The sequence below is a fragment of the Camarhynchus parvulus genome, chromosome 1 (genome assembly GCF_901933205.1).
Source record: "Camarhynchus parvulus chromosome 1, STF_HiC, whole genome shotgun sequence".
NCBI lineage: Eukaryota > Metazoa > Chordata > Aves > Passeriformes > Thraupidae > Camarhynchus > Camarhynchus parvulus.
The window spans coordinates 114,774,681-114,801,481 of record NC_044571.1 but is presented as its reverse complement, the minus strand read 5'-3'; the positions used below and the strand labels follow the sequence as shown (position 1 = coordinate 114,801,481).

Below are 26,801 nucleotides of genomic sequence, written 5' to 3'. Positions count from 1 at the left end.
CTGACACTGCTCCCCCTGCGCCGTGCCAGGGCTTGGATCAGCAGGGGAGAGCAGCACTTGTGAGTGTGCAGGGGAGAGAGAGCCCTTTGTCAGCTCCCCTCCTCGCAGTGTCACTTCCAGGGCACCCAGAGCTTTTGTCCCCACACACATCCCCTGGGCCACCCCGATCACATGCAGCATCTTCTACGGACCCCCAGCCCACTGCTAAAAATTCTGTACAGCATTCCTGGCACTGCTTTAAGCAGCAATGGACCGAGACATTTCCTCTCACAAAGTGCTCTGGAGTGAAAACAACAGTTTCCAGGTAAGGTGCAAGCACTGCAAGAGATGACAAGGGCTGTGAAGATCCATGTTAATTTATGGAAGTATTTTTTGCAATTATGGTACAGAAATTTTCTGTTTCAGGTTTAACTTCATTTCAGGATAATTGCTCTAACTTCTCTTTCCATCTCAGTAATATCTACTGCAATCATATCCATTTAATTTGATCATTTATGTTCCACTGCCGTGGCCAAAACAGACAGTGCACTGCTTCATGGTACCATTGGTTACACCTTACTAAACCAAACAAAAACAATTATTGTAAACACTCCTGCACTGCAAAGGGTGAGGAAAATGCTTTTAAATTGAATTCTTTTTGGGGCGGGGGAAAAAATCCCTTTGTTTTGTTTGTAGTTGCTCTGCGCTTCACAGCCCAGCTATGGTCTGTTGAGCCAGAATTGTAAGGGATAAGGAACATTAGTGAAAAACCAGTAGTGTTATTCTACAACAGGCTTCAAAATGAGATTATTTCTGTAGATTGTGCTTAAATGCTTCTCAGTGTGTGTCTTCCTGAGGGGAGCCCACAAGAAAGCTGGAGAGAGCAAGGGATGGAGGGACGGGACACAGGGAATGGCTCCCACAGCAGAGGGATGGATGGGATATTGGCAATGAGGAATTGTTCCCTGTGAGGGTGGGCAGACCCTGGCACAGGTGCCCAGAGCAGCTGGGGCTGCCCCTGGATCCCTGGCAGTGCCAAGGCCAGGCTGGACAGGGCTGGGAGCAGCCTGGCACAGTGGCAGCTGTTCCTGCCATGGCACTGGATGGGATTTAAGTCCTTTCCAATCCAAACCGTTCCAGGATCTTTTCAAGGTTAGGGCTGCCTGCAGAGAACACCCAAGCAGAACAAACACAGGCAGGGCAGATGTGAAAACAAACACCTTTCAAACAAACAAACCAACCAACCAACCAACCAACCAACCAAACAAACACCAGCTGGCCTGCAGCCAGCGCTCTGAAGCACTTTCTGCTTCTGGATCTGACTGGGGCCAGAAGTGGTGTGAGTTTGCCTTTCACCAGGAGCTGCACAAGAACAAGTGCAGCTGTCAGGGGTGGGATGGGGCTACCAACACCACTGGCTCTTCCCAAATCTCCTTTCTCCATGAACCCAGGCCATCCTCCCCTCCTGGCAAGCTTGGCTTTGCCCTGCACCTCTCACATAGGGCAGCTCTGACTTCTGTGCAGTCAGAGCCAGATGGGGACTGGGCAGGGAGCAGCCTGATTTCCCTTGGAGTGCCACAGCTGCTTCCAAAACAGAATGTTCCCTTTGGAACAAAGTGCAGCCTCTAAAGGAAGCGGCAAAGCTGCAGCAGACTGGTGTTTGTGTGGAAATTTCCTGTCTGATTGCATTGGGCTCCCATGAGCAAGGAAAATGAACTCTCTGGGTGCTCCATCCCCTAGAAAGTGTAAGCTCCTGCTGAGAGCTCCCCAGGAGCACAGCACACAGTCCCCACATGCCCCTGCACATGCCAAAAATGTGAGCAGAGACTGCTGCCAAGGTGCCCAGGAGGAGGGAAAATCCATCCTCAGAGCAGGGGATGGGCCAGAAAGGCTCGATCAGAGAGCAAAACAGCCTGCAAGAGCAGTGGTTCTCCTTCTCATCCCAGTTCTGGTGGTGTGGAGTGGGGTACAAAGGGAGGGAAAGGACACAACCAGCACAGGAGATGTGGCTGTGAATGAATAAACCAAAGGCACCTCTGGAGCAGGCTCCCATCCCAGCGGGCTCAGATTAAAAACTGACAGGGCAGTGGGGGGAAAAGGAGGAGAAAAAGAGGGGGAAAAACTCCTCTCTTCCACTCCCTGCTCCTCCCCTTGCTAAGAACCAGGTTTGGGCGAGGGAGCAGGAGCAGGAGGAAGAACAGGGAGCAGGAGCAGGAGCAGGGAGCACTCAGCACTCCGGGCACTGTGGGGAAGGGGAGCTGAGTCCCTGCGGGCTCATCCCTCAGCAGCAAGGACAGGCAGTGGTTTCCTCCCCTTCGGTGGCTGTTTACAAACTGTCTGTGGTGCTGGGGGGTATTTTGTTACCCAGAGGACAGGTGTGTTTGACAAGCCCTAAGTGTGAAATATCTGCTGGCAGGCCCGTTTGGGGGCAGGGCTCTGCTCAGATGCCTCTGCTTTCTCCTTTGTTTATCACTGTGAGCTCCTGTCCTGCCTGATGCATTCCCTGGCCTGGAAATGCAGCTTTCATTCTGCACTTAACGGTGCTGAGGAGTTCAATAAATTGCCTTCCAGCCACGCTGCATTTTCTCCCTGCAGTGCCTCCTATTTGCACACAGAAATAGTCATTATTCATTCTGGCTGGCACTGAGAACCCACAGAAGGTGAGCCTCCACCTGTCTCAGACCTGCCTCGCTTTGTGGGCTGCACAAACACACCAGAATAAAGCAATTTGCTTCTCCTGCACCCTAATAAATTCTGCATTACAAAGTATTGTGCTTACAACATTCTATTAAATTCATTTTACCAGCTTAATAGTGACTGTTAGGGAAATGGTGTGCTCAATCTTTGAGCACACTTTGGTTCTCTAAAATGGATCTTGGCTTCCCCGAGCCCCATTGCTCCAATGGAAATTGGTATGTTCAACTTTTTAAAGATTTTTCTTGAGGTGTTTAATCTTTTCCTAATAAAGTAAATATTGGTTAATCGAAGCTTAAGCTAGCAAAAATATTAGAGACATTTAATTAGTCAAAATTATAGCTCATACTGTAATATAGTAAATTAGATTAGACAGGCTTTACACTTCAAAAACACATTAATGACTGCATGCATTTTCCTTATATTAAAATCTTTAATCTTAGATCCCTGAAGATACTAATAAGCCTCTAACCCATCACTGACTTTAACATCATTATTTAAAATCAGCTTTAAGTTACAGGAAGTAATTATGCATCAGAAAAAGGGAAAATTGTGCACCAGAAAGAGGCAAGCTCGTTCAGAATGTGAGATTTAAGTGAACCTGTTGTGTTGACATTGCAAATATGGGATGGCAGGGAGCAGCTGGCTGGAATTTCGGGAGAGATGTCCCTGTTCCCACTGCCCTCATGTCCCTGCTTGCACAGGGACACATCCAGCTTTGAGGAACAAATGTGTTCTGTCAGGAGATCATCTTTGCAGAGTTTCCCTTTCCATGAGGAAATCCTTGCTGATGCCCGAGCTGAGCCTGCCCTGGCCCAGCTGGAGCTGTGTCCCTGTCCTGCCATGGTTTCATCTGCCTGGATGTCCCATGGGGGGACTGCAGGGACAGCAACAGAGCCCAGGAGCCCACAGATTCTATTGTATTTTATATATTTAATAGATTATTACACCTACTGTGTGCAGCACATGTGCACGTCTCCAGAAGGCAATTGGGACAGAGGAGCAGAAACCCCGGGATGCTCGATTGGGATCAGGAGCCTCTGGTTCAGGGGCTCAAGCCCAGCCCACACGAAAAGCCTGACAGCAAAACCTTCTGCCCCAATGCCTGATCTCACTTTAGAGGTGCCATTTGTGAGGACTTTTCCCCCCAGCAATCCTCATCTTTCACCTGAACCCATTCTGTGCAGCTCTGATGCCACTGCCCAGGGGGCCTGGTGAGGAGGGGGTGGCACTGGGAGAACTCAGCAGAGCTGGCGACACTCTGTGCTCCAGGAATGGGGGAAGAAGAGGAAAAATCTCTTCTCCCAAAAGCAAAATGAAAGCATTAGAGCAAGTGAAGAGCAAAAACAAAGACGTTCATGTTTGAGCCCTGCTGATTTGGACACTTCCATCCCGCACGTAAATCAGGATTTCTGCTGTCGATGGAAGTCACAAAGGACAGCAATAAGTACTGGGAACTGACAGTGCTCCTACTCAGAAAGTTTTTCCTCTTTCAGGGACATTTTCTTAATTATACTAATTTGTCAAATGTATCTTCAGTTTTACAAGAAGTTTCCTTCTCTGCATTTGTTAAAAGAGAGATAATTGCATCTGGAAAGCAGCAAAATGAAAAGAACCTTAATTATGCATTATAATAACAAATGTGTTCTAGTTCAGGTGAGCCAGACCAATTATATGTGATTAGTGAATGGAAACAATTGATGTTTTTGCATTTTCATTTGGGTCTGCTGACCTTTCCTGGTGAATGAGCTACAATCTGTCTTCCCTTGGTGCTCAACACAGAACAAATATTGTAATTTATTGAGCCATTTGGAGAAATCATTGCAGTCTGAGCAGAGACAAGTTTTATTGAACTTGATCTGTACTCCAGTCTCACAGAGGAGAAAAATGATTCTTTGCAGGTCCTTTTTTGAAAGGACACACAAGGAGTTGAGGCTTTGGATTTCCTCTGGAAATGTTGACATAGTGGAAGAAAAAGTAATTAAAACTCATATTAAAAATTAAGCTACCTTTAATATATCCTTCATTTTCCTCTGTGACGTGACTTTTGGCGTTTACTTTTGCTTAGCACTTCTGAGTCTCTTAATCAGGTGCTTGAACCACTTGGGACACTTCAAAATGCCTTCTTAGAGACACAGAAAAGATGCCATGCAAATGTAAATCACCAGCAGCTCCAGTAACTCCTCATTTTACCAAACCCCAGCTTAGGGAGAAGTGTTGCCAAGAAAATCAGTTTCAAATGGGCTGTAAAAGCAGATCAAAGCCCTGCAAATACTGTGTCCCACTTACTTCAGCCGATATTTTCCTTCTGAGTATTTTGTCCCCCCTCAGAAGTTCAGCCAGCACATCTGGGTCCTGCTCAGCAGCAGCAGCAGCAGCAGCAGGATATTCTGCAATTAATGCAATATTCCATGAGTCCATCCCTCCCAGACCGTGCCTTTGGAGAAACTTTTGCAGATTCCCTCCGTCCCAGCGAGGTTGTACATCCTGGATGCACCTGGATGGCAGCAGGGCTGCCCAGAGGGAGCTGGGGGCAGAATTTGGCTGCTTGCAACGATGATGAGGGGCAGGAGAGAAAACCCCCGAGCCTCAGAATGCACAGAGCGCTTGGGACAGGAAAAGGCTGCTTTGTTCTGGGTAAATCTCACACAGGAATGGGGGCACAGTAAGTGCCATGGCTTCATCAGACCTTCATTGTGAACCTGTTTCCGTCACCAGAGTTAATGACACTCACTCTTACTGAAATTAACTGCAGTAATCCTCAGTAAGAACAGGAGCCCATGGCAGGGGACCTGATGGCTCACACTTGCAGAAAGGGTGTGCATGGAGGCAGAGCAGAGGTGCCCACACTAAAACTCCATGTGGGAGGGATGTGCACCTCAGAGCCTGGCCATTCATTTCCAGTATCAGGTGATCCAAGACCCACCCACACACAGTGTTCTGTGACACCAGACAAGCTGGAAGAGGAGGGCATGAATGGAAGAAAGAACCTGCAGGTTTTCCTGGCCTTTTCCTCTTACAATCCTCGAGGATGTCTGCACAGAAAAGCACCTTTTCATTCCAGTGTAATAACACTAAGGATTACCTTCCCAATTGCAACTGATAAAGTTATTTCCCCCGTAATCAGAGAGCATTTCATCCTGTGCAATTGGGGAGATAATGATTAGTATTTCCGTGCTGGGAACTTTGGGCTGAGCACAGATGAGAGGCTAGCTGTCCCCATGCATGTTCTGCAATCACTGGCAGCTAGAATTAATCAAAGCTAAATTGTCTGCCCAGCTCTGCAGCCCAGAGTGAGGACTCCTGTTAGCTCTGCACACAGGAGAACAGGGAGCATATGGCAGATGAATTGAAATGAAGGGAAATGGATTTGCATAAGTTGTTTTTGGACATCGTAGGAATTTTTTCACAGAAAGGGATCTTAAACCTCACCTGGTTCCTTTTGGAAGGCAGAAATATTTGCCAGGAAATGCAAAACACTCACTGCACGTGGCCAGCAGCAGCACTTCAAGGCCAAATCATCCTACCTGATACATCACACAAGAAGCTAGCTATTACCTACCTGTGCACCAGCAGTGAATGTTCATTCATTTGGAAATGCATTTCTCACCAGACTGAGGAGTAGTACTTTCCTCTGAGCCTGGCCTGCACAAACCCCACAGTTCATGCTTTCCAAAGGCCTGTGCTGAATATCCCTTTAATCTGGTTATGATTTATCACCTGAGAAGCAAAGGTCTTGTCTGCTAGTGAAGAGAAAACTAAAAATCAGATGAGGAATAGTGCAGCAAAAGTTTAGTGTGTTAGTGTTTCACTTGTAAATTGAGATCTCTTTCTGTTTTACTCTCTCAGCTATTTCAGACTGTGCTGTGCTGCAGTCTGACATGGTGGATAATTCATCAGCCTGTATGTCTTTTATTATTATTACCGTTACAAAAAAATCTTGAGTTTAGGAGAAACAAAACAATAATTTTGCAATAATGTCACAACACGCTGGGTAAGAACATAATAAACCTTGTTATTATGGTCCTGGAATGGCAAGGAATCACTGAGCAGGGTACACAGGAGCGTTCATTCAGAATGCTTAAACCACCCCGTGGATAAAATGAACTTTCAAACTCAGACAGACTCACAAAGAGCACTCAGCTGCATCTTTGGGCCAAAACCTGGATCTGCTCCCATTGCAGCCCTGGGGCAGACATTGTGCCAACACACAGAGACTGTGGGGGATCATGGAATCCTGGAATGGTTTGGGTGGGAGGGACCTCAAAGCCCATCCAGTGCCACCCCTGCCGTGGCAGGGACACCTTCCCCTGTCCCTGGCTGCTCCAAGCCCTGTCCAGCCTGGCCTTGGGCACTGCCAGGGATCCAGGGGCAGCCACAGCTGTGCCAGGGCCTGCCCACCCTCCCAGGCAGGAATTCCTTCCCAATATCCCATCCATCCCCTCCCTCTGTCAGATTGAAGCCCTTCCCTTTGTCCTGTCCTTCCAGGTCCTTGTAAATTCTCTCTGTCCCTCCTTCTTGTGGATCCTGCTGAGGTGTAAACAGGCACAGCCCCACGAGCTGTGAGTGCAGGGTTGATTTAACTGTGCTGACACTCTCTTGGCCATAGCTTTGTACCATAAACACGCTCAGGTGACAGAACTCCAGCCCCTGGGTCTCTGCCTTGCTGCTGTCACGCCACTGCACGTCCCTCTGTGCCACCCCTGGGGTTCCAGGAGACTGGGCAGCCAGCACTGGCAGCTGGGGGCTGAAAGGGCACGCAGGAGTTTAGGGGAAGGTTTTGGACATGACCTTAACATGCACTTTTCCACCACGAAGGTGTTTAAACAGCGGCACAGGTTTCCTGGACAGTGGTCGGTGCCCAAGCCTGGGGCTGCTGTGCCAAAGGCACCTGGATCTTGGCTGGAGGTGGTTTTGAGCCAGAGCAGAAGCTCTCCACCAGAGCAGCTTTTGAGGCTCAGAGTTCCCAGAAACAGCCCAGAACTCTGCTGTCCTTCCTCTGTACTGCAGCAGTGCCCGTGGGTGGCACTTCCCTCCCAAGTGCTGAGCCTGCCACCCAAGCAGCGCCACAAGGAGCTGATGCAGAGGAATTCCTGCATCACCAGGGCCTCTCCAGCATGGGAAGCTGTCAGGAGGCTGTGCAGAGAGCTGCCAGGCTGAGTTAGCAGTGACACTTCCCTCCCACACCGTCAGAGCTCTCCTGCACACTCAGGATGGATTTGTCTCACACCGATGCCCAGGCTGGGCACGGCCAGGGACCTTGGCACAGGGAGGGACAGAACCTGAACCAGTGCACATCTGGGATAACCTCATCAGTGACTGCCCCTCGAGCTTCTAATGGGGTGTGAAATGCCATCAGAAAGCTTCCTGCTTTTATCAACTATTCCCTATTTCAGCAGTAATTCAGACATTGGCACCGGGGCCTGATGCAAACTGTCTGCGTGCATATGGTCTGGCAGGAGTGGGAAAACATGGGGGGAATTCTGAACACACTGCCTTCCAGGGCACTGCTTTCTGAATAGAATGCCTTCCAGAACCATGTTTTCTGTACATGCTGCCTTCAGAACAATGTTTTCTGACAGCCCTGCCACACACCCATCACCAGCACGCTGAGGCCATCTGGCCACAGGGAACCAGCTCACCCGTGCAGGAAACAAATGAGCACAGAAATGCTGAGTGCCAGCAGTGCCATGATGTGCCTCCAGCACAGGGCATTGCTCTTCACCAGAGAACAGGCTCTGGAAAAGAGTCTGCCCATTTCCTCTGCCTTTCTGCCCATCCTCACACTCCAGAAGGATCCCAAACACGTATCAGGCACTGGCACAGGCACCTGAACGAGGTGTTAAGGCAGGATCAACAATCAATTTTCTTCTATCAATACACACAAAAGTGGACAAGCTGGACAGAGAAACACTAAGGTTTAAGAGGAACTTCCTGCACCGAGGGGGAAAAAGCAGCCTCTGTATTAGGATATCAATCCATCATTATTTTTGGATATCATTAATTAGCTCAGCCTGGACTCTTACCTTTACCTCTCCTATTTATTCCAAGATTGTGAGGAGAAAACAACTGATTCTGCACAGAGGATTTCTATTTGTCTATTCTGCCTGCAGGGACTTGGATGGGCAGCAGGAAGGGATGCAAAGAGGGATTATCAGTGTCTATCCCTTGGAGAGCCATCCATGGAAACACAGTGCTGGTCCCACAGCAAGAGTTTGGATCCAAACCCCAATCCCTCTGAAATGTGCCACCTAACCAAGTCACACTTCGCCTCAGAACAAAAATCACATTCAGTTTTAAATGCTCAAGAACTGTAGTGAAGTTATAAGGCCTAAAGATTTCTGTGGCTTTTTGGCTCAGCCTGTAACTCCCAGGAAATGTTTCATCATTTCATGGTTTGCATCTGCCCAAAACTCCCCAAGCATTCCCTGAGTCCTGATTTTTACATTTCAATTCTGTTCAGGTTGGAAGTGGCACAGGATTAGCTCATCTCATCAGGAGCATCAGTTCAGGGAAGTTCACAAATAATTACATTTTAATGAATTCCAGTCATTTGCAAACTGATTTTTATTTTGCCTTTTATTAAGTAGGATGCAAAATCATGGCTTTATCAGCACAAAGAAATTCCTTATCTTGCCACATGAGCAAATAATCAATTTTTTGGGATTAAAGTTTTATTTTTGGGGGGTCATAAGAGATTTTGGGTAGGGACAGATCTCATACTTGTACTTTTCAACTTCCCAGTTTTACAGTAAAAACAAGATGAGAAAAAATACACCGTATTGAGATGTCTGTGATAAGAACATCAGGAAGAAATTGAATTTGTGGCTCATCCATTTCTTTCATGTTCCTCGGAAAGAGAAATAAAATCAGCTCAGAAGAACATGGGAGAAATATAACCTTTGGATCACTGTTTTCATTTTCCTCCAAAGATTTGGGGAGGGGGTTCCCAGGGATTTTATTTTTCTGCTGTAGGCTCCACTAAACCAGGTCAGAATGGCCAAGTGGCAGCAGGACTGGGAGAGGCAGAAATAGGATCACACCCTGGGCATCCCTGGGAGCACAATTTGAGTATAAATCTGTGTTGTCCACACAAATTTTCCCTGAAATAATGATGTTACATCTCTGGGAGGAAAACAAAGAGATGTTTTCTGTGTCCTCAGGTGCATTAGCACACTGATTTTCATGTCTTTGCAAGCATGCACAGCAGTACTGAAGAAAAGCCTGATTTCTCAGAAGGGATCTTTCTCATGTTAGATATTCATCTATATAATTATTTTCTGGATTCAGGTTTCCTTCCCAGCTGTTCACCAGCTCCAAACCGATGACTGCAAAATGAAAGGTATTTCCTACTAAAGGTGCTTTCTGCTGCAGGATAGGAAATGCCCTTGGGGAAATGCTTTGGGAGGGGCATGGTGAGCGTCGTGTTTGTGCCCCAGCTCTGATGCTCTCTGTGGGGCCACTGGGACAGAGGAGAGCTGGATCTGGCTGTGCAGGGTGGCCATGCAGGGCAGGGCAGGGCAGGGGGCCTCTCTGGAGGGAAAGCACATTTGTTATCTCAAGCCCTCAGCGCAGTGCCCAGGACCCTGTTCAGTGGCACCTGCGAGGCACAGAGCTGGGCAGGGAGGAGTGGATGGTACCAGGACTTACACAGAGGAGGTGAAATCCATCCAAACCAGGAAACAGTCCCGTGCATCCAACAGCAAAATGAGCCAGTGTAGCGCCAGTGCCATGATGGGCAAGGTGGGGAAACAAAGCCAGGAAGGGGAAAACACAGAAGGGAACTTGGGAAGAGGATATTAGTTCTTGCTCTAAGCAGCACATCATGTAATTCTGGCACAAAGGACAGTGCTACAGAGGTCAGGGAGCACTGTCTGAAAGGCAAGTGAGTGCAATGAAATAACACTAAAAGGGTTCTGACTGTCCCAGGTGGACATTAATTCCTTAAAATAGACGGTCCCTTTGGAAAGAGCTGGACACACATCACAGGATATGTCAATGATGCCATTACCCTGTGCCTGGTCAAGAAAGCTGCCAGCTTTACAAGAATTTGTGCCTGAGGAAAGGGAAACACCAGGAATATGTGACCAAAGTTATTCTGTGGCTCTCCCAGATAAAGTCCAAGCTGTGCCCCATCCCTACCGTGTCCCCAGAGCTCTGAGTGCCACATCCAGGAATTCCTTGGACACCTCCAGGGACAGGGAATCCAAACCTCCCTGGGCAGTTCAGTGGAATTTTTCCACGAAAAGATTCTTCCTCAAAATTACTAAAATTGAAATGATTCCACCAGACAACTCCATTGCTTTGCCAGACAGCACTTCCAAGGGAATTTCTCTTCCCAGCTCTCCAAGGAGCAGCAGAGGAACCCCAGGAGCAGCCAAGATCCCTGCAGGATCCAGGATACCCGAGGGCACACAGTTTGTCTCTTCCAAACGTGAACAGCTCTGCAAACCCACCATGTGAGCAGGCTGCCTCTCCTCTGGCACTCAGCACACCCAGAAAGGGAAGCAAAGACATTCTTGTGCCAGAGGCTGGCTTTTCTTGCCCCTGGGGTTGCCTTGGAAAGAAGTGCCCAGTTTGCTCCATGTCTGAAAAGAAGCTACATCCCTTCTGAAAAAGCCACTGTGTGCATCCACAAGGCAACAAGGAAAACTAAATAAACACAGGAAAGAGCAAACAACTTCATTTTTGCTTGAGCACCACATCTGCTTAGAAGTATCTGGACCAGAACCAACGCACAAAATGCAATTTGCAGCAATTTTTCAGTGTTCAAGCTATTAAGTGAAATCCATACTTACAACAAAAGCCTCTTCAGAGAATTAGGTTTTATTTGCCACTTAAATAACTCTCAGCCTGGACAGGTACTGCTGGCACTGTTCATATTCCTTAGGAGAGCAGCAGAAAAAATCACTGCAATTCCACACGGACAACCTGCAGTTACCAGTTTTCCACCTGGGCTGCACACCATTGATCTTGACAAATGAGTCCTGTCAAAGTGGCTTCTTTTTTTCCCCCACAAACTTCCTCTGTGGTCAGTTTGTCTCCTGAGGCTGGTCCAGCCTCTAGGAGATGCCTCATCGGATCAAAGCTATCCCCATCAGATCAAACTGCAATTTATCCCTCCATTTTCTTTGACCAGGGAATCAGAAAATGGGAGGCATTGAGCGAAAAGGAAAACAAACCATCAAATTTGTGATTTATTCACGCATGGATCAAACATAACAAACTCTGCTTTTAGCAGATGAACACCCCCACAGCAGAACACACTTATTTATAAACAAGGAAATGCTTTGATGTGAGGACAGCAGACTTATGTTCGTCTCTAAGCACACACACAAGAAGGAACAACCCAGGAGGGAGATCAGTAACCACATTTAGGCTGGAGGCAGCTGGGAGAGCCCCAGGTTACTGATGGATATTGAGGGGTGCCATTTTTCAGCAAAAGCACTGTGTCCTCACAATCCTGGCACAAATCTGTGGCTGCTGAAGGGGCTTCTCAAAAGCAGAGAGCTGAAAGTGGGACATGGGCAGAGGTTGGGCTGGGATTCCCTCCCTCCTCACTCCAGTCCCGTGGGCAGGGACTGTCCCCAGGTGACCTGCCACACTCTGCTCCCTGCCCCACAGTCATTTATTTTTAAAAAACTATTAAAGTTTAAATTCAAAAAGTGACATTTCAGTGCTTACAACTGCATCAGGCCAGGCAGTGCCGAGCCACCTAGTGCAGGGTCCAGGAGAAGGATGGATGTTCTCTAGAGTCTCACTAAGTATTTTATTTGCCCATTTGGGTTTTTATGAGTTTATTTAGCCATTATTTTTTCCTCTCTATGTAGACAGGCTTGTGGGGAGGGATAATGTGTTTGCACATTGCAAAAGGCACTCGTGGTGAGCTTCTGTCTGAAGCTTCTCATCTCAGAGTTTCCCCACAACGCTCTCCTTTGTACAACAAACAGCTCCAGCTCATTTCCCAAACCTGAGTGACTGACACCTCAAAAGAACCCACAAAACAGCGTAAAAACAAAGCTTAGGGAGAAAAAAATTAAAAAAAAAAAAAAGAAGCCAAAAAGAGCTTTGTAGCTCATAGGATTGAGATATATAAATAGGGGTTTAATCTTCCAGGCATGAGTAAAACTTCCATTTCTTCAGCTTCAGTGTGGCTGAAGCCCAGGGAGCAGCAAATGGCTTCCCAGGACAGCTTCCTGGGGAAAACCACCCCAGCATTCACACTGCCCTGGATGTTCCACAGGGGAAGCTTCTCAGATCCTTTCTGAGCTTCTTTTAGGAACTCCATCAAGCAAAGGACAACAAAGTGTCCAAGCCAGCATCTTACACGGTGACAAGGGAACAAATAAAGGGGCAAAGGAGGATTTATTTTAGAATGCCCTGAACCTGAACAGCTCTGGAAAGCCCCATGAGCCAGGGGCATGAAGGAAGGCAAACAGCCTGGTCTGTGCTCTCCTCTCTCCACGCGCTCCCTGCAGGAACAGCCTGCAGGAGAAATGGTTGGGAAGCACAAAAATCCACCCTGCTGCAGCTGCCCTGACGTGGGGCTAACCCCAAACAGGGCACGAGAAAACTCCTACATTTTCCTTAAAGCAGGGAGGCTGGATTGGGTGTGGAACCTGCTCCCTGGCTCACTGAGCCTTTCAGCTGAGGCAGGGAGTGGAAAATGAAAATACACAGCGTGTCTCCTGCCTCTTTGAGCCCTCATGTACCACCTAAGAGGGACAGAAAGGTCTCAGAAATCAGAATGAGCTGTGGGACAAATGAACTGCTGGGCCTAGGCAGTGCAGGGCTATTTCTGTGCCCAGCACAGGGTAATTTCTGTGCCTAGTGAAGGGTAATTTCTGTTTCCAATGGGTAGAAATGAAGCAACTCCCCAGTGTTTCCTCTGTACCCCCGCTGTGCTGGCATGGGTCAAGGCCACCCAAGCATCTCCATTTCTGTTGGTCTGCAATCTTTACACCATTAGGAGATAGAAAGTCGAAGCTGTTGGATTTCCCTGCAGTTTGGAACTGCATTTCCCATTTGCTCCTTGAGGAGTGTGTGCCTGGCCAGCACCTTGCTCAGCAGACATCCTGTTAGGGCTTGTCTACACAGATATGAAGCATCTTTATCAGCATCCCAGGAGGGGGAGTGAGGGCAGGGGCTGGACAGGAGCCAGGGAAGAGCTCCCTTTGCACAGCTCGGCAGCCTGGGCTGCTTGCAGTGATTTACTGACACCTCCTCTGGGCTCAGCTTCGTGTGCTCATCCAAGCAAGTGCATCCTCACAGCCCTCTGGGGGCTGGCACGGGGAAAGCTGCAGTCTTTCCTGCTTCTCAGAGGGCAGAAAAGCCAGGTTTCTCGGGGAGGTGAAAGGCAAGGGAAGTAAAGGTGATTTTGGCACACATGGTTAGTGGCAGGCTGGGCGGTGCTGGGTTAGGGGTTGAACCTGACTCTCTCAGAGGCCTTTTCCAAACGGAATAGTTCTGTGGTTCCTTGGCACACAGCAGTGAGTGTCCATCCCCACGTCTGTGTATTCCTCAGGGAATTTGCTCCTTGCTATGCCATCCCCCCACCCTGGGGAAAAAGGAACCCTGATTCACCATTCCAGTCTCTTGTCAGGAAATAAAGGAGCACTCTGCCCACACTGGGGCTGTACAATGCAGTTTTAAACACCTAATCCTTTCCCTGATGTCCTGGTTTACACAGGGAAAATGAGCACTTTCTTTGCCTTGGTGGGTGACCTTGAAGTGCTGTGTCCAAAAATCTACAAAGCCAAGAGACACTTCACCTCAGCAGGGCACTCAGGAAAGGGGATTTTTTGGGAGATCAGGAGATGCTGCTCCTCTCAGGACATCCTTTTCTGGCAAAGGGAGGAGAGAGAGCACAACCAACAGCACAGATGCACACCCCAAGCTGTGAAATTCCTGCTGCTGTTGTTTAACCTTGGAATCTTCCTTCAGGACCAAAAAAATTCCCATTAGGACGACTCCAGAAGGAAAAGCAACCTCCCTCTGTTCTCCTAGCTGGTTCTTTCCTTCCCTCTCAGCAGAGAAGCATCTTTTTAAACCAGAACTAAAATTGGGGTCCGAGTTAACACTGAGGGCAATGGAGGCTCCCAGCCCTTGGGGATGGAGCAGCCAACAGATGGAACAGAGCAGAGCAAATGGGATGCAGCTAGAGAAAATAGCAAGAGGGATACAGGCAGAAGATTATCCTCTCCAGCTGATCCTTTTCATTTGTGTGGATACAGGCAGATGCTCGGAGACATGGGAACGCACTGCATTTGAGAGGGATAAAAGGAAATGCAGTTTGATACAAGGGATAATTAACTCAGGGAATGTGTGGCTGCAAGGTGATCCTGAGAGCTCAGGGTTCGGGGCATTCAGCAAAAGAGGAGACTGGGAGGGGGAGAACAGCTCGATTACATCAGATAACATTAAATGCAGAATTCATGCTCGCTGGTAATGGGTGAGACACCAGAGGGTGAGGAGCTGGGAATGAGCTTTCTTGAGGGATATCTTTCCATAATACTCCATTACAGGGCTTCTAATTTCATCCTTTCAAACCTCCAGCACTGAACACTGTTTGACATTGAAAACTGAAATGAAAAAGCTCCAGAGGATGCTCGTATTGTAATTCCTCTGATTTATGTAACCGTTTCTGGGAAGTGCCTATTCTCTGAAAACAAACTGCCTGAGCGTGGAGGGAAAACTGCATTTCAGTATTTACCTGGGTAAAATGAACCTTCTGTTTCTGAGCCAACAGTGAATCTGATCCCCGCCCTGGGGCCCACCTGCAGCCCCTGGCCAGGGTGTGTGACCTCAGTCTCCCCCAAAGGCCTCCTAAGAGAGGAGCCCCCTTAAACCCGTGTTCATTCACACTGTAAACGCCCTCTGGCTCCCAGGAAGGTGGGACACCTCTCAATTACTGCCCAAACCACCTCTGATGGAGCATCTGTGTCTGCAGTGCCATCCTGCTCCCAGCTTTGTGCTTGGAGGGCAGGAGTTTCTGGCTGGGCTGCGCCTGGCACTGGCACCACGTGCTGGAGAAACATTTGTGGCTGGGCAGAAATAACCCAGCAGATTCCAGCTCGGAGGGGAAGCCCATTTGCTGTGATTTATCCACTTGCTGCAGAGGATAAACACTGGTGCCATCAGGATTGCCCCTTGTAAAGATGCTGTCATCTGCAGCACCCTGTCTGTTCCAACTGCTCTGGCTGCTGCTGCACAGCACTGAAGCCCTGCAAGGTGACTGCAAGTGACAGGCTGGCAGCAGCACTCTGAGCTGCCTGGGCACTCCACTCACCTCAGTTTTAGCACTTCCAGACACAGCAAACTCCCTGTCCTCCCACAGCTTGGCCATAACTAAGAAACGGCGAATGTCTTTGAGTCTTAATTCAAAGGTGTCCCCAAAAGCAAAATCAGAAACCCTTTATCCCCTGTTAGCTGCCAATCCATGCTGGCACTGCCTTGGAGGGTTTCTGAGCACATCCCTGTGAGCTGCTGGATGTCTGAGCTCCCACTGCAGTGTCCTCTCAAGTCTGGGGCACAGCACAATGTGCCAGGATGAGAGAAGAGTGTTTGAGAGTTTCCAGACAGTTCTGGCACTAAATCCCACACCCTGTAATCCCTTAAGCACGTGGCATGCTGGAAAGCACTGGAGTTTCACTCAAAACCAGGCATAAACACAGCTCCCACATACTTAAGATTATCATCAACCTGCCAATTCCCTCTTATCTGAGACTTTTCCATTCTGTTTCCTTCTCTTTATCCCCTCTGTGCATTGAGCTGGTGCTTGAGCCCAGGATGACAGGAGATCCTGAGCCTGCAGGAGTTCAGAGCCACTGCAGGGCTCCAATCCTGAATCCCAGGAAAAGCAGCACCTCCAGAAGGGCAGGGGGAAATTCTCCCTCTGACTTTGTGCTCATCCTCCCCAAGAGATGAGGGCAGACTGAGCTGCGGGGAGGATGCAGATCTCACTTCTGGAATAGCACCACCAGTGCACTGCTGAGCTCCCCCTGCTCCCAGATTTCCTGGGCAGGTTTGCTGAACAGAGAGCTGAGCTCCTGATGGGCCAGGAGCTGCTGCCCCAGCCCTGCCCCTTGCTGTGTGCCCTCAGCCAGGCTGCAGGGAAGGAGGGGCTGCTGCTGTGTTTCTGATGGCTTGCACGGGAGCAGCAGGAACCAGGATCCCCCAGGTCCCACCTTCAGCGAAAGCACAAACTCCATGTGCAGCTGTGGTGCTGATGGCACACCTGCAGCGTGGGCAAACCTGCATTTTGGCTACTCTAGGTATAAGCTAATTCATGGGCAAGGTTAATCCAAACACTTTAAGTCCCTTTTCAGACAGGTTTTCTAGGGAAAGTGTATCTGTGTGCATTTAGAGATTGATTCTGGATGGATTTTTTTTTTTTTAATATTCACTAGGCCTGAATACAAAGGGGATTTTCTACTTTGTAGCACACCACTCTGGGCCTTTTTATCTCTCTTTGGCCCTCCCAGGCAGGAATGTGCCAGGCTGGCTGCAGTTCTTCAGCTGAGTCCAGGCTCTGGGAATGGTGGGGGCTGCCCACTGCCCCTTCCTCCCCTGCTGCTGCCCTGGGCTGGATCCCCCAGCTCCAAGGGTGCCCAGTCTGGCTTCCTCCTCTCCCATGCTTCTCTGAGCAGGTGTGCCAGGTGATGTTTACATATGACCCTTTTAACCAGGTTGCTCAGTGTAACACAGGCAAAATGGTGATGAGATGGATGCTGGTGCTGCATTCCCTATTTTTATCTCCATTGATTCTCCCGTGTCTCTCATGAATCACCCTCCTGAAGAAGTGACAGCTTTATGTCAGCCACAACAGGGCTGTAACAATATTAGCTCCAGCACCAATTCAGCATGACACCAGAATTGTGTCATGCTTGACCCTGTTTGATAGATCCGTGCACAGAATCTGTGCTGAGCTGCACAGAGCAGGGCCACACTCCTTCCTAATAACACATTTTCCCATCTAAAGGCAGCTTTGTGCTTTTACTGCTCCAGCCATGGGATTGCATGTAAATAAGAATGTTATTTCTAGAGAACGTGGCTCAAAGACACCCCAGCTCTTCAATGCCAGCCTCTTCATTCCATCCTAGCTGGAATAACTCGCTGCTCACTGCTTCCTGCCACAAACCAGGGAGCTTGGGCCTCCTTCCCCGGCCTCTGCTGGGCTGAGGAAGGCAGGGCAGAGAGGGAAACCTCGGCAGGAGCGGGAAACCTTGGCAAAACCAGCGGCTGGGGATAGAAAAGAGAGAGGAGGAGGCCTTTTCCTGCTGATTTCCTCGAACTGAGGGAATACAGAACCTTCATTTGCAGTTTGGATGAGCTGCAGTAAATTGCCCAACTGTTCTCCTCTGCCAGAATAATGCACTTGCCAGAACCTCATCACTATAAACTGCTGCAGCTCCATTGACTCCGGCACAGGCAGCGCTGAAGGAGTCTTTGGGTCATTTGTTCTTTGTTTTTTTTTTCCCTGAGAAAAAGTGTTCTGCCACTTAAAACAAAGGGCAGGCAGCCAGAAGAGATGATTTTGTACCAAATTTTCTCACAGATTTTCTGCAAGAGCTCACACACAAGAGCAAGGGCTTGGATTTGAAAGAGGTTTTGCAGTTAAATTTACTAAATTTAAAGCTCCTATCACTGAAATCTCCTGGAGAAGCTGGATGTGAATTCACTGGGCTCTACCTGTGGCCAATGAGGTTTCTGACAAGGTGACTCCCATGGGACAAGAACCAAGTTTTGACTCTTTGAAAGCCTTTCTTCAGCCCTGCCAACAGTAGAAAATGATTTTAAATGTGAGGCATGAGCTTGTCAGCACCACTTTCCTTAGCAGGAATCAAGCCTCATTCTAAGAACTGCCATAAAATGCACTCTTGGTGTGGGAAACAGATGAGTGCAGACATAAAACTCTGGATTTTTAGCATTAATTAAAGCTCCCCAGCAAAGTTTGCTCTGCATCTCCTAAACTACCTTATTTAAATTCTTTAAACCCCCCAGTTCTCACTGTGCAGATGCTCTGGTACCACAGAGCAGCTCGGCCCCAGCTAAACTCTTCTTATTGATGCTAAAAGTCATCCATTCCAATAAAAGTGCCAGGGAAATCACAGTTCTCAGCTTTTCCTGACTGGGGAGGGGTGATGCCTCCCAAGAGCTCTCACTGCCTCTAAGGACAAAACCTGGATGGAAAAGCTGGCTCAGGGTTAAGGCAGGGAGATGGCTCAGCAGCTGCTGCCATGCAAAAACACACTGAGGTCATCCCAAAGCCTCGTGTGCAGGTGAGCAATCCCAGAGCTCATCCTGCTGCCTCCTGCTGCCTCCCCCAGCAGCTCCAGCTCCAGCCTGTGCCGTGGGGGATCTGGGGTGGGTGCCAGGAGTGGCCATGGGGAGCCCTTCCCACCCTGTCCCCCAGCCTGGGACCGGGTGCCCAGCTCAGGAACTGTGCTGCCGTTTCCAGCCAGCGGCCTTTGGGGTGCTGTGCTCGCTGGCTTTTGTGTGCACCCATGGGAGACCAGTCCTGGGAGGAAGCTGCACTAAATTCAGCTCCAAAAGAGGCAACAGAACTGTTTTCCACGCTGGAGCCCGTGGGCGCTGTGTATTTTGTGCATTTTTAAAGGAGGCGCCCAGCTCTCTCCCAGAACAAGCAAAGGCAGGCTGGGATGTCCCCACCATGGGGAGCCAGAGCAGAGGGCTGCAGGCAGGAATGCAGCCTGGCTGGGGATGTTCCACGGGGCTGGGTTATTTAAACCCCCTGCATCCCAGCACAGGGGAAGGGCTGCACAGAGCAGAGGATGCGTTTGCCCAGCTCCTCTTCCTCACAGCAGCTGGCGTGTCTGGCAGCTCCCCAGGGCTCCTGCAGGTCAGGGCACAGCCACCCTCACCTCTCTGCAGATGCTTTACTGCCAGGACATGGCTCAGCCCCGGGCTGTGTCCCCAGGGAGCAGTGGGACAGGAAAGGCTTGGGCAGCAGAGCCGGAGCCAGCACGCTGGGGCACGGCAGGCTCCTCATTGCACAGAGAGAAACCTTCATTCTTCACAAAACACTGCTCCAAAATTGGATCTTCATGCAGCCCAATGGAGCAGCCTCCTAATTCACAGCAGTAGATAAAGCTGGGAGATGTAATGTGAAATATCTGAAGCAGCTCTCCCCCTGATTTAAAATGCACCTTGGGCAGCAGAGCCTGAACTCCCCTCGGCGTGTGTTTGTGGCAGATAAGTAAACAATTTGGGACTTTCTGAGATAGTCACAGCCGGGGAAGCAGGAGCTCACATCAGGCTGCAGCTGCAGAGCCCCACTGATAAAGTTTTGGGGTGGTTGGGCACAGCTGAAAGGAAGCGGCGCCGGAAGAACAAAAAGCTGTTTGTGTACAAGTTGTTGGATCAGAGATAGCGAGGAGAAAGAAAGACATCATTTTTACAGGAGAGCTCTCCGAGTGGCCTCGGTGGCAGGGCTGAGGCTCAGGCACAGAGCTCGTCACAGGGCAGCTGGGCAGCCCCAGGGGAGAGACAGGGGACACAGGGGACAGGGGGACACAGGGGGACACAGGGGACAGGCTGGGAAGAGCAGGGACACAGGGGCCAGGCTGGGAAGAGCAGGGACACAGGGGACAGGCTGGGAAGCTCAGGGACACTTCTGGCTCTGTTTCACACAGGCACAGAGAGCTGGACTCAAACCTTTCCTATAAACATGTGAGATTTAAAAGTGAAAGCCCAGAGGATGGGAAACACCGCACTAACGTTGACTGAGCAACTCCAAACCCCACTTTTGTTACCCAGCTGCACACCAACTCCGCAGGATTCCTGCCTCCTTTACTGCAGCCTCTCCCTGTGGCATTTTGCATTTAATATTTGTAAGTACAGGCAAATAAACTGGGGCTTTAGGGTGTTTTGCTGGGAATCACAGCACACGCTGAGCTCCATAGGGAAGGGCTCCATGGGATGACCCAGTCCAGCTCTGCCCCTGCACTGACACCCCAAAACCCCACCCTGTCCTGGCTGTCCAAGCCCCCCTTGCACTCAGACAGGCTTGGAGTGTTTGGCACAAGCCCAGTTTATCACACAAAACGTGTCTGAACAATTCTGGGTGAAAACAGCCCAGCAGTGACTCCACGTCCTTCCTGTGCCCTGCACCAGGTACTGACTCATTCCTCTCCCATTCCCACAGGCTATCAGGGATCATCTCTTTGATTTTAAAGTATTTTCCTATGCACTTTCTGAATTCTAAGATAAATAAAAGCAAGCAAAGGCAAACCAAACCAAAAATATTTCAGTCAGAAATTGTAATTCAGTCTCCAAATTGTGGGCAGGAATTCCTTTAACAGTTCTTGGTGCTCCCTTGTTTTCTGTAGCCAGCTGTGATCCATGTGGGCCTGCTGAAGTTATTCAGGGTGCATTTAAAGAGCCCAGCCCGTGGCAGTGGCTGCCAGTCCCTGGAGAAGTGCAGCACAGCTCCAGACCTGACCCAACTCCCAAGCAGCCTCCCGAGCGCCAGTGGCAGGCTCAAAGGGAGTTTTCCATGTGTGAGCCTGTTGCTGCAGCATGGATTTGGCTTTTACTGGATTCTTTCCCGAGTGTGAGCACAGGAAAGGTCATTTCTGGGCAAGCAGGAGATATGTGTTTGGGGTATGTTTTCCCTCTGGGTGTTTGCATGTCAGTGCAGCCAATTCCCAGCTCTCCAGATGTGTGTAGGGGCTGGGAGGGAGGCACTGAAACCCAGGACTGTGAGCACTGAGCTGAGCCTCCCCCAAAGCCGGGGTTCAGCCCAGCCAGCCTGGCTGCAGGATGGCACGAGGACATGGGCAGCTCTATGCACATGGAGGCACACCCCACATCCCTGGGGGTGCTCCAGAAGCTGTGCTGGAACACAAACAGGGTGTAAGAGAACAAACCAGGGCAATTCTGTGGTTGCCACGGAGCAGCAGGCCAGGAAAACCCTTCATTACCTTCCCAAAGTGCACAATACCCTTCTGGGAAGGCCTCAAAACCCAAAATGCTGCTGCTGAGTCCAAAATACCAGTAATTACAGAGGGTCTCTGTGCCATAGTGGAGAAGTCTGTGGGAGTGCCAAAATGGGGGGAAAATTTGCATTGTAAGACCCCAAAAGCACCAATTTCCATGAATTTTATTTCTAATTATACCATCTCACCCAAATTCTGCATTTGGGGAGGTGCCTCTGCACTCTGGCTGTCAGTTCCACCCTGCAGGGTGGGAGGGGGCTGCTCCTGGGCCCCAGCCAGAACCAGCGTGCTGCAAACAGAATTTGCCTTGAAATAGGCCAAGTTTGGGTGTGCAGGACGTGGGAACAATCTCAGTGCTAAGAGAATTTATAACTCTCCTCTTTTAAACTTGTGCAGCCTGAAAGCTCAAAGGAAAAACCCAACAACAACTCAGCTAGAAGGTGTGATTGCAAAAAGCCCGATGGACCAAGAAAAGAGGCTCAAAACTGAGCCTTTGACACCAGTTCTGCCTCTCTGGCCACAGAACCCATTCCCATTTCCCTCTGTTTGTGCCATCCTAATTTAGTGAGGCTCTAAGAGTATGTAAGGAACTTTCTGCACTGTCAGAGGAATTTAAAAAGAAAGAAAAGAAGAAGTTACTTTAACAGCCCTGTCAGATACTGGCTCCTGTAGCTGAAGTGAGAACAATGCCAGTGTGGAATAATGAAGCTGTTTTGATTTGGAATTTTGATTTTGCCCTGAGAAAGCAAATTCATCATTTGAGAGCTCGTAATTTCCTGGAAAATACCCTCTAACCTTCAGCAGGGAGAGAGAGGGAAGGGCAATAACCTCCCACTGCAAAGCTTGCCCAAGATCATAAACTCATTAGTGCAAACTAAAATCTAAAGTCAACCCAAACTAGGACAGGCTGGGCCTGCTGGTCACAGCCCCAAGCTGTGCAGTAAAACTAATCAGTTCTGGGATTTGTTTCCTTGCTGCAGTACAATCTCGAGTTTCGTTGGTCAAATCAAGCCTTTCTGAGAAAAGAAGATTAGAGGCAGTTGTTCAAAGTATTGAGGGGGGAGCAGGATTTAAGCTTTATTACTGGCCAGGACATACAGAACAGACTGTAATGAAAAAACAGTATTGGGATTGTACTTCCAGCCCAAATGGAAATGTTGAGAGAGGACAGGGCCATATGGAGGAGCTTAGAGCTCAGGCAAGGGGAAATGCCCTGGAAATCTGAAATGGGCTGTTGTGGGGAAGCCAGGGCACTAAAACAACAATTAGCACACCTGAACGCCTGAAACCAGCCTGCTGGGCAAGAGATGAACTCTGGGAAATGGCTTTTTATTCTGGTTGCAGGGAAGGCTCCTCCTGCCCCAAGCACCTGCTGGCAAACTCTCCTCCCTGGCGGAATTTGGGCAATTCCATCGCTGCCAGGACTCCATCCTGTGTTTGAGCTGCTCCTGGGGTTACAGAGAGGCTGCAGGGTGCCCCATTTCCCAGCCCTGTGTCAGTGAGGGCAATAATGAATTCCCCAGCACAGGCACCACTCCTGTCCCACAGCCCTGGCTGGCTGCTGCAAACCACCCTGCTTTATGGAATATCTGAGGACCACCCTGCACCTCTCCAGCTCATCTCTCCCCTGCCCAAGGAGGTATTTAGGAGGTTCTGGCAATGGAGGCCCAAGCTGCTGATTTTCTGGGACAGCTTCCCTGTCCCCAGCAGCCAGGATGTCCTGGCACAGCCACTCACCAAGGCAGCAGGAGCTCCCTTGCTGAGGGGCTGCAAAGCATTTTGCAGCAGCATTTTTAGGGATTTTAAACTCAATTACCCATTTGAACCCAGCCAAACATTGCCCTGCCTCCCACTTGTACAGCGCTGTCAAATCCAGTGAGGAGGGAGAGGCGTGAAAATCAGATTTCTGATGCTTTGGTGACAATCCTTTAGAAATATTTGCAGCAAAACAGTTTTCCCTAAGTGTAGAATAAGGAAACTTAGGTAAAGTGTATCACAAAGAATTGATAAACCACTGAGCACTCAGAGTCTAGTGAACAAAATGTATCTAATGTCTCATCATCTGGTGAGAAAAATGCAGCTGCACTTCCTATCATATCATAAAATAGAATAACTTGTAGATACCTAGTTACAAATACTGTAAGCTAATATTTTTCATGATGTTAAAATGTGATAAGAGACTTTCCAGGAAGGGGTTTTGCCATTTCACACTGATAAAGCTCAGAGGTGTGTTAGTACCATTCCCTTCACAAACAAAATCCCAAAAAGAGTTGGTGAAAAGCAGCAGACTTGCAGAGAAATTAATGAGGTTTCTGCCTTTATCATTCTCATGAGGGGAAAATGACAATTTCACACAGGAAGAGAGCTCACAGCTTTAGCCCTGCTGGGGGAAATCCAACAGAGATTTTGAAATCTATATTGGAAATTCCAACTTATTAGAAATTGGTATTTTGTGGGTTAGGTTGACTCACATGTGTTTGGTTTAAATCTGCTATTTCTCAGTCGGAGATAAATGTTATGGGGCTAGTCCTCTATTGTGGAAAATTCACTAAAATTGGGAATTTTGCTTGAGTAAGGAGTAAATCAGTGCAAAGGATGAACCCTTATATAAATATTGCATTTACAGAAACACACAAATTGCTGAAAATCCTTCTGGTTTCTGACTCCTCACCACGAGCAATTCCTGAAAATCTGCCCATTTGTTCATTTCCAGGAGCTGGTAATTTCAGAGATAATTCCAAGATTCCTCCACTACTTTTTGAATAACTCCAGTGCTTTGTTAAGAACTTGCTGTGGTCGGTTCTAACTCAGAATGGAGCTCAGATGACGACCACCTGTAAATTTTCACATAATATCACTGGATTTTACCCTTTTAACCTGTTCAGAATCTGTAATCTGTCCAGGAATGAGAGCTCTGCATCCAGCACCAACAAATGGGTAATTCTGTTGCTGCTGAGATGTCTTTGGAAGATGTTTCTGCACCTAAGCATCTGCTCCAGTTCATTACCATTCTTCCTTGGAGATCATTTATTTCATACAAGTGGTACAAGTAGCATAGACAGGAAGGACTCGGTGTAAAAACTGAAAATTCCTTGGAATTCAGTAAGAAATATTGGGGTCATGAACTTTAACCACACTTTTATGTAATACAGTCTGGTGGGTAATGTGCAGATAAAGATGGTATTTCCTTGGACAGCTCCATTAGCTCCTGTGTCAAGGGAAAAGCTTTTGAGCAGGAGTGGGGTAGAAATACCCAGTAAGACATCAGCATTTCATTTCATTTTATTTTATTACTGAAACTTCAAGCTCCATCTTATCTCCAAATCCATTACTTTTATCCTAATGAGTCAGTTTTACTTGGTCACATTGCCATCCCTCATCTTTTGTTTAGAGAGCTGGAAAAGGAGTCGTTAGTCAGTGCTGAGGAATAACTAGAATTCATATCACTCACACGTCCTTTCCCAGCTAATTAAACACCACCAAGACAATCCATTCATTCCTATTACAAGCCAGAAAAAAAATTAATAAAAAACAAATCTGAAAGCTCCCTGACAGCAGAAAATGCAATTAAACTCTGAGTGTATGAATCCGGGCACAAACTGCTGCACTTTCTTCCCTTAATTAACTAAAACACGGGGAAAACAATCTGATGGCTTAATGGCATTTCCTTCGCTGTCAGAAATGCTTGGGGATGATTTTATGATGTTGTCACAAAGAGATTTGGAGGAGTTACTGCCATTACTCCTCTCTGCCACCTCCGAGAGTGACAGACTCCACGGAGGAACTCCGCAGCCCTTAACGGATGTGAAGGATTAATATTTTATAACACCATTACTCCACAGGCAGCAGAGCCACGGCAGGAAGGATACACTCAATATTTTATGCATTCCCAGCCCCTAACACACGGATTGCCCCGCACATCCCTCTGCATGGGTACGACTGGAAGGCGAGCAGTTTGTCAGCTTTGTGCCTCGCTCTGTCCTGCCGGAACGCTGCTCCTTCCTTCAGAGCTATTCCCACCAAACCAGAGTAAGTTAAGGCAGCATTTGGTGCGTTGCCAGAGCATCCCGCTCAGGGATTCGAACGGATTTTCCTCCCCAGGTTTCACTGGGGGAAATGTCCCTGAATCCCCGCAGTGGTTGTGGGATCGCCCAGCTTTGCGGGGTGCGTGCTCCGGGCAGGGGTGAGCGGGGAACAGCGATCTGCCCCCGAACCCCCGGGGAAAGGTGAGCGCCCCCCGAGCGGGGACAGCCGGGACCCGGGGACAGCCTCGGCTGCGGGGCTGCGTGCCCCGGTTCTGCCCCCTCCAGCCGCTGCCCAGCACTCGGGAGGGCCGCACCTTCCCTCATTTCAGTGCTGCGGCCGCGCTCCTCCGCTCTCCGGGCACAAGGAGCCTCCCCGGGGCTCCAGCGAGCGCCGCTGCGGGCCAGCTGAGCGGGGTGAGGGCTTGCGGGCCAAAGGCTCCGATCTTCAGCTCCGCACGGCAGCGCGCCCTGGGACTGCGGGATGCTCTCCCCGGTGCCGTAAACAGAGTCTTTCCCTTTTTAAAATTTTCTTTTTTCTCTTGTTTGTTTCCTTTTCCCCCCGCCTCATGTTCAGTGTTTGCCAAGCGAAAGAGGGATAAACAGAAACAGCGGCGTGCCAGATTCTGCCTACATCTTTCCCACAGTCTCTCCTAACCCCGAACTCTTCCGACACTTTGTATGCACCGTCTCACTTGACTGACACAAGAAACCCACTGTAGGAAGAGAGGCTTCCTGCGAGCCGAGCCCCGTTTCCATGGTGCGGAGTTTTCTACTCAAAAATAAATCCCCGTTCCGCGGAGTTTCCCGCGCAGCCCCGCGGAGCTGCCCCTGCCCGGGGGTAGCGGCAAACGCGTCCCGCATCCCCCCGGTGCCGCTCCGGAGCCACAGCCGCCCGCCCTGCGCTCCGAGCCGGGACTCTGCGCACCCCTCGGCACCGATTTGAGGGTCAGCGAACCCTTCCTGCGCCTTTGGGGGCCCCTCGCAGCGCGCCCCGCGGAGCGTCCGGAGCCGACACCCGCGGGATCCCCGCGCCCAACTTCCCGGGCACCGCTCACCGGGGCCGGCTTTGGGCAGCGCAGCGTCCCCGAACATCCCGGAGCACCCCTGAACATCCCCGAGCATCCCGAGCACCCCCGAGCATCCC

The 26,801-nt window shown here is 49.3% G+C and overlaps 1 protein-coding gene across 4 annotated transcripts in view; it reads right to left on the bottom strand.

The window, feature by feature from the left end:
• Positions 1 to 26,801, bottom strand: part of GRIK1 (glutamate ionotropic receptor kainate type subunit 1) — a 97,870-nt gene that overhangs the window by 70,277 nt on the left and 792 nt on the right. The window lies entirely within an intron of this gene.